The 6457-nt window shown below is 44.1% G+C and overlaps 1 pseudogene; it reads left to right on the top strand.

Annotated features, from left to right (window-relative positions):
- The first annotated feature begins 2816 nt into the window (after positions 1–2816).
- On the top strand, positions 2817–5758 carry LOC136538270 (uncharacterized; annotated as a pseudogene).
- Positions 5759–6457: the final 699 nt, after the last annotated feature.

The following is a 6457-nucleotide window of genomic DNA, read 5'->3' as shown; positions in this document are numbered from 1 at the left end:
GCGTTACTCTGACTGATCCAACTCACCGAATACGCGCAAAAAGCTGGGTTTATATGTGCAAGCTATATAGAATGCAATCATGCATTTTTTTAAGCTGCAGCTTTAACTTTGCGGAAAGATACCGTGTGTGCTTTTCTTCATCTATATCTGATCAGAGGAGTGATTAGCTAGCAGGCAGCCTTACTTTGAGCTTTTTCTATGATTATTATCCTGCTGCTTTTGGTTAGCTTTCCGAAAAGCAAGAAGTATAGTCTGCTTAGGGCCCAGTGTACACGCTGACTTAGGACATGTTTGCATCCCATTGTCTAGAATTCTTATCCATATTCACATAAGCGCCTGTTAGTAAGGAATCCATTTCTATGACTGCCTGCCCTCTTTTCCTCGAGACAAATGTCACAGAAAATAGAAGTATTTTCAGAAGACCAATTCAACTTGTCACAGATTATACCCATCTAGAATGTTTCAATCAATTTTAATATATCAACAAGATGTAATTTTACAACATTTAAGGCATGAAAACTTAAAATATCTAGAGCCTGGACGACTGCATAGAAAATGTTATTTTTATATTTTTCAAATGGTCTGATCAGTTCTCTATATGATAGTGGTCGTTTACTGCGCTAAATAAAGATCATAAGGGAAATCATGGAACAGCTGTTAGAAATCAAATTAAAATAAATATCACCTAGCTTCATCCTGTCTTTGCAAGAATATTTTAGAATGGACTAAAGTGGATCAAGTTTGGCTGTGCTGCACTGCAGTGCTTTGCAATAATCCTACAAAGTTCAAGCATTTGGGCTTGACAAATTTTCCACAAGTTTGACTGTACTATTTGGATGACTATAATCAACTGCAGTGGAAGCATGCCGCATGGGAGGAATCAACCAACAAGAAAGCTATATAAAGAAGAATTTCGTCATAGCATTCATATGTACCTTTTAACCTTTCGGCTATGTTAATAATTTCTGGACTATGTATTAAATTCTCGGATAAAAAGCAGTTACAAAGATATTTCATTAACTTTAAGTGGTCCCAACAACACAGCAGTCTAAATACTACGTCTGCAGCTCGTAAAACAAACCCAGCAGATGATCTGTAGTCAAAAGATGGAGTTGGACCATTCATTCTTTCCTAATCATATTATAAAAACTATGATTCTCTTCCGTGATCTACAGAAGCATGGCCATGCAAATTTGAATATAATCAATTACAGAGGGTGCATATTGAATGACAGACTTCAGATCTAAACGTTATTGGCTAAACTTTCATTTTGCGGGCTGTTTGAACTTGAGTATGCAAATGCCTTTGTGTAGTCATTCCTGCCAATATCAAGAGGTACCCTACCCTCCTGATATAAAAAATGATCTTGAATGCCATAGCTTCAGGCATGATGAAGGAGGCAGTGACCAAGTCTGTTGCTTATATATAATATATGGGTCCCACAATGTGTTAGTCCATCTTGCCATAAGCTTTGTTTGTATAGCTTTCTTGTTGGTTTATAATATAAGCTTTGTTTATATGGCATCTGGTGCATGTGGCAAGATATTATGTCCTGTTATTGTGCTCAAACTGCTCAGGCTGTGTTTCCTGCAATGCAAAGCCTGGGTTTACATGGTGATTGAAGACTACAGAGATATCATTCTCTGGGCCGCTACTAGTACCACTAGTACTACTACTACTACTAGTACTACTACAAGTACTACTACTACTACTACTAGTACTACTACAAGTACTACTACTACTACTTGTACTACTAGTACTACTACTTCTACCACTAGTACTACTACTTCTACTACTTATACTACTTTTTTTCTTGCATCTCTTAGAACAAGGCATGAAATGTCGCGAACATCAAAGAGTGCATCCCGATGCCCCGTGAATGATGAGCAGCTATCCCATGGAGAGCAAGAACTAGATGACCAGCTTACTCAGGAGCAGTTCGATAACGAGTTAGAAAGGGTCTAGAAGTGATGCTTACTCAGGAGGACCTTGTCGATGATGAGGATCCAGTGGGGGGAGCCCAGGGAAGAGAAGGCGGAGAGGATGCCCAAGGCGAAGAAGAGGATGATGATGACGACACCTCATCAGGGGGATATGTAAGTCCCAAGGATCCTTTCCCACAAGAACCCAGACGGAGGCCAACGGAGGACGAGTTGGACAAGGATTTTGATCCGAACGACGAGGTACGGATAAAGCTTTAGTAGCTTGTAAATTTGGCTAATGCTATGGCTTTATGTTACCTCTGCTAACACTTTTGACCTGCTGGATACACATGTCGTCCCTACTCAACCTCTGAAAAGACGACGTCGGCCTCCGGCTCGTCTTGCCGGACAATACGTAGCGGGGCAAAGGAGATCAAAGGAAGGAGCCATAGGTACTCACAATGAGGCCTCCGCTCCACAACCTCAGGACACAACCACGACTAAGACTGCCCAGCCAAAGAGGAAACGAGGGGGGATTAGAAAGCCAAACCAATATCATGACAAGGCATGCTATGTGATAACGGAGGTCAGACCAGACGGGCAGATCCTTGAGCCATATACATACAGGGCGAAATTCCGTAATCACATCGGGTTTGTAGTTAGAGATAAGTTGAACCTAGCTATCCGTAGCTGGAATCTTGTACCTATGAGCCAAAAGGTAGACCTATGGGAGAAGCTAAAGCAGAACTTCAGGTTTCTAGAGGGAATGCACGAGTTGGTAAAACAAAATGCTTTTAAGATAATGGGGCAGAGCTTCCGACGTTGGCGATCAGAGCTGAACAAGAACTTTATCCAACAAAAGTTAACTCCTTTCTATGAGTATGGCAACATAACTCCTAGTCAATGGGAGGAGCTCGTGGCTGAGAAGACTTCAGAGGCATCATTGTCCCTCAGTGCCCGTAACAGCGAGCAGGCGAAGAAGAACCAACACTACCCTCGTCTAGGCCCCGGTGGCTACGCTGGCAAGCAAGAGGTCTTTAGGAAGATGGACGCAGAGGCCGAAGCTGCCGGGAATACGGAAGTGCCAAAGTTGAAGCCACGCCTTAAACAGTGGATATACGCGAGGAGTGTCGATTCATCCGATAGTAGCATCAAGTTTGCTAAGCCGGAGACCGGAGAGGTAGTATCAAAAATACTGAAACTTGCTGAAGACAAGGAGAAGGGCGCATTCAACCCTTCCAGAGAGAGGGACGAGCTTACCGTTGCCTTGGGAAACCCCGAGCACACAGGATGCACCAGGGGGCTAGGGAAGAGGATGTCCTGGAAGCACGAATTCATAGAGGAGAGGCACATGTACAAGAAACATGGTAGAGACCGAGAGTCTAATCTTGAGCGCCAAGTGAAGGCTCTAGTTGAAAAGATGTTGGTGGAGAAAGGACTGTCTACGATGGAGCCACAGACACCAATGGGGCCGCCCAGAGAACTAGCGGTAGTTGGTAGCCCTCCAGATGTTCCCAGCAGTCAAGGTTCCAATGCAACCGGAACCCCCGTCGATCGCATACGGGCGCCAACTAGTTGCAAATTGGTGGTTCCGATGGGCAGGCAAAACATGATCATTGAGGTGGCAACGGGCATGGCACATCCTCCGGGCGGCACGTGGCACAATAGAGACATCCCGTAGGACTACACTCGGGTCGAGGTGCATACTGTGAAGCCTGAGTTCATGACTTGGAAGATAGAACACCCTACTCCCGAGGGGCTCGTGTTACTCGGAGACGTCATGAACCAGTTCATCCTCTAGCACAGACGGGACATTGTATTGACCGAGTCTTCGCCAACTCCGACTGAAGTTCATCCTCTGGAGCGACCCGTCGAGGACGGGGAGGTATACTCACCGGCCCATGACCATGACCACCACACGCTAGAGACTTCTCCATCTCGTACCGAGCAAGGGCATGATGACATGCCACATCCTTCTCCACCTCGTATCGAGCATGGGCATGATGACATGCCACGTCCTTCTCCAGCTCGTACCGAGCAAAGGCATGATGAGATGCAACATCCTTATCAACAAGCGCAGCCGATACATGAACAACAAGTGTCTCATGAACAACAATTGCCTCGTGAACAGCTGATACGTGAAGAACAAGTGGCCCCTAGAGCAGGTGATGCACAAGTTGACAAGGACGTGCCCGAATGGGAAGCTCAAAACAAAATCCCAATCAAGATAAGGCCATCGTATGTGGGCATTAATGACGTCTCGTCGGTGCACAAGTGGATGGCTCATGACCAGTTCAAGCCTAAGAACCAAGTAAAAGAATTCAGAGCACCAGCTTTTGAGGAGGGCACCACTGAGGAGGGCACCACTAGCAAACTGCACAAAGGGTTTAACAAGTATCCAGCTGTTGATAACCTCAAATGGTCAAATGATTGCCCGGATAAATATGAAAAAGGCAAGAACTTCCTACCAAACCGAGTCATATAGTGCTTGCCACGTGGAATGAGAAAGTTCCACGATTGGTACTTGCGTGCTCAGATAACAGAACTAGAAATCTTACAAGCATGGATCCCTGCCGGCACATTTGGAGCCCCAGGTGGGCAAATTGCCGTTGAGTTTAAGGATATCCAGGCATGCTTCCATCTCGGACAAATGGAAATGAATCTGATTCGCATATGGTGCCTGTAAGTCCTTGCCCTCTCGATATGATATGAATATAATCTTTTAATTTTGTTGTAACTAACCCGCGCCGTGATTTGTAGAATGCAAGCGGACTTTGTGAAAAAGAGGCCAGCTCTAAAACACGGGTATATAGACCCTTCACCTATAGCATCAACAAATTTTAATTACCCTAAAGAGTGGAAACTAGATTGCAAAGAACTAGGAGCTGGAAAGACACTTAAGAAGAAAGAGGACATCAGGAATAAGAAAATATTAGAAGAGTCCCTCAAGGTTGCAGCATACATTGCCCTATGTTTTAAAAATCTTCAACAACACGATAATATATGGATACCATACCACTTCAAGTAAGTTCGATTGTATACTTAGCTTTGTTCAAATTACTTTGTTCGATGCAAAAGAGCTTATGTGTTCCTTCTATGACTAAATTCATGCAGCGATCACTGGATTTGCATAGGCGTCTGGCTCTCACATAGCATGGCATGGGTCTTTGATTCAGCGGATTTCCCAGTCGAGACATACAAAGACTTCATAACGATTATCAAGACGTATACATATTGACAATCCTCATTTTAGCTACTATGTTTGTATACATACTTGTAAGGTTCAATGTGGGATACTAACAAGTTGCATTTGCTAAAACCATTGGAACAGGGCATTCAGGCACTATGTCCAAGAACATAAGGGGAGGCATCATCCAAATAGGAAGGAAAAGTTGTATGTCAAAACTCTATGTGCGGTAAGTGTCATTTACTTTGGTACTTCATATATTACGTGTCTGTCAATAGCATTACTTAACATCTTCATATGCAAAATACACAGTGCCCCAAGCAGAAGCCTGGGAGTCTACATTGTGGATACTACATATGTATTATGATGAGTACCATCGGTGGCTACAACAGAAACCCCAATCTGGTAAGTTTAAACATCTTCGCTCGTAGTATGAAAAGTTCGCATATGTTGTGATATAGTAAACCTAAACTTGTTCTCTTGTAGTTGGAGAAAGATAAAGACACGAGAAGGAACCCATACAAGGATGATGAGCTCTTAGAGATGGTCGGCGACCTTTGCAACTTTATAATGGACTAGATTGTGTATCATAAAGGCACTTACCATCATCTTCTTTCCGACTTAGGTAGTAATCCTCTGTACCAACACCTTCGGGAGACTGATAGGTTAGCCCTAGGCCATTGATGACAATGTGGACTTGTGGTATGATTTGGATTAGACTTGTGGACTTGTGGATATCTTAATGTACTATATTATAATGATGGACTTCATAATGGACTATGTTGTAATGATGGACTTTTGTGAATTATGATTTGTGATGATGGTCTTGTGTTTGTGAATGTATATATGTATATTTGTGCCGGTCAGATTCGAATTTGAATTATATATATATGTGGTCAGATTTGAATTTGAATTATTTTTTTTTTGCTAGAAAATCCACTGTAGGGGCGGTTCTTGATTGAACCGCCCTTACAAATACACACAGCAGGGGCGGCTGGTGATACAACCGCCCTTACAGAAGTCCACTATAGGGGCGGCTGATATTACCAGCCACCCTTACAGATGGCACTGTAGGGGCGGCTGAAAACACCAGTCGCCCTTACAGAGGGCACTACAGGGGCGGTCAGGAAACTGCCCCTACAGAGGCACCCTCTATAGGAACACCCTGAGAAGGGCGGCTGGCGTAGCCGCCCCTACAGAGGCTCTAGAACCGCCCCTACAGTAACATTCTGTAGTAGTGGTGGCACGAGCTCCACGCGGAACTGCCCTTCGATTCCAGCTGTGTCACCTCCTACGCCGTGCACCCTGACGGGCGAACCGTCTTTGTAACTTTCAAGAAGAAAATCTT

The sequence above is a fragment of the Miscanthus floridulus genome, chromosome 2 (assembly GCF_019320115.1).
Source record: "Miscanthus floridulus cultivar M001 chromosome 2, ASM1932011v1, whole genome shotgun sequence".
NCBI lineage: Eukaryota > Viridiplantae > Streptophyta > Magnoliopsida > Poales > Poaceae > Miscanthus > Miscanthus floridulus.
This window is presented reverse-complemented; position numbering and strand designations above follow the sequence as displayed.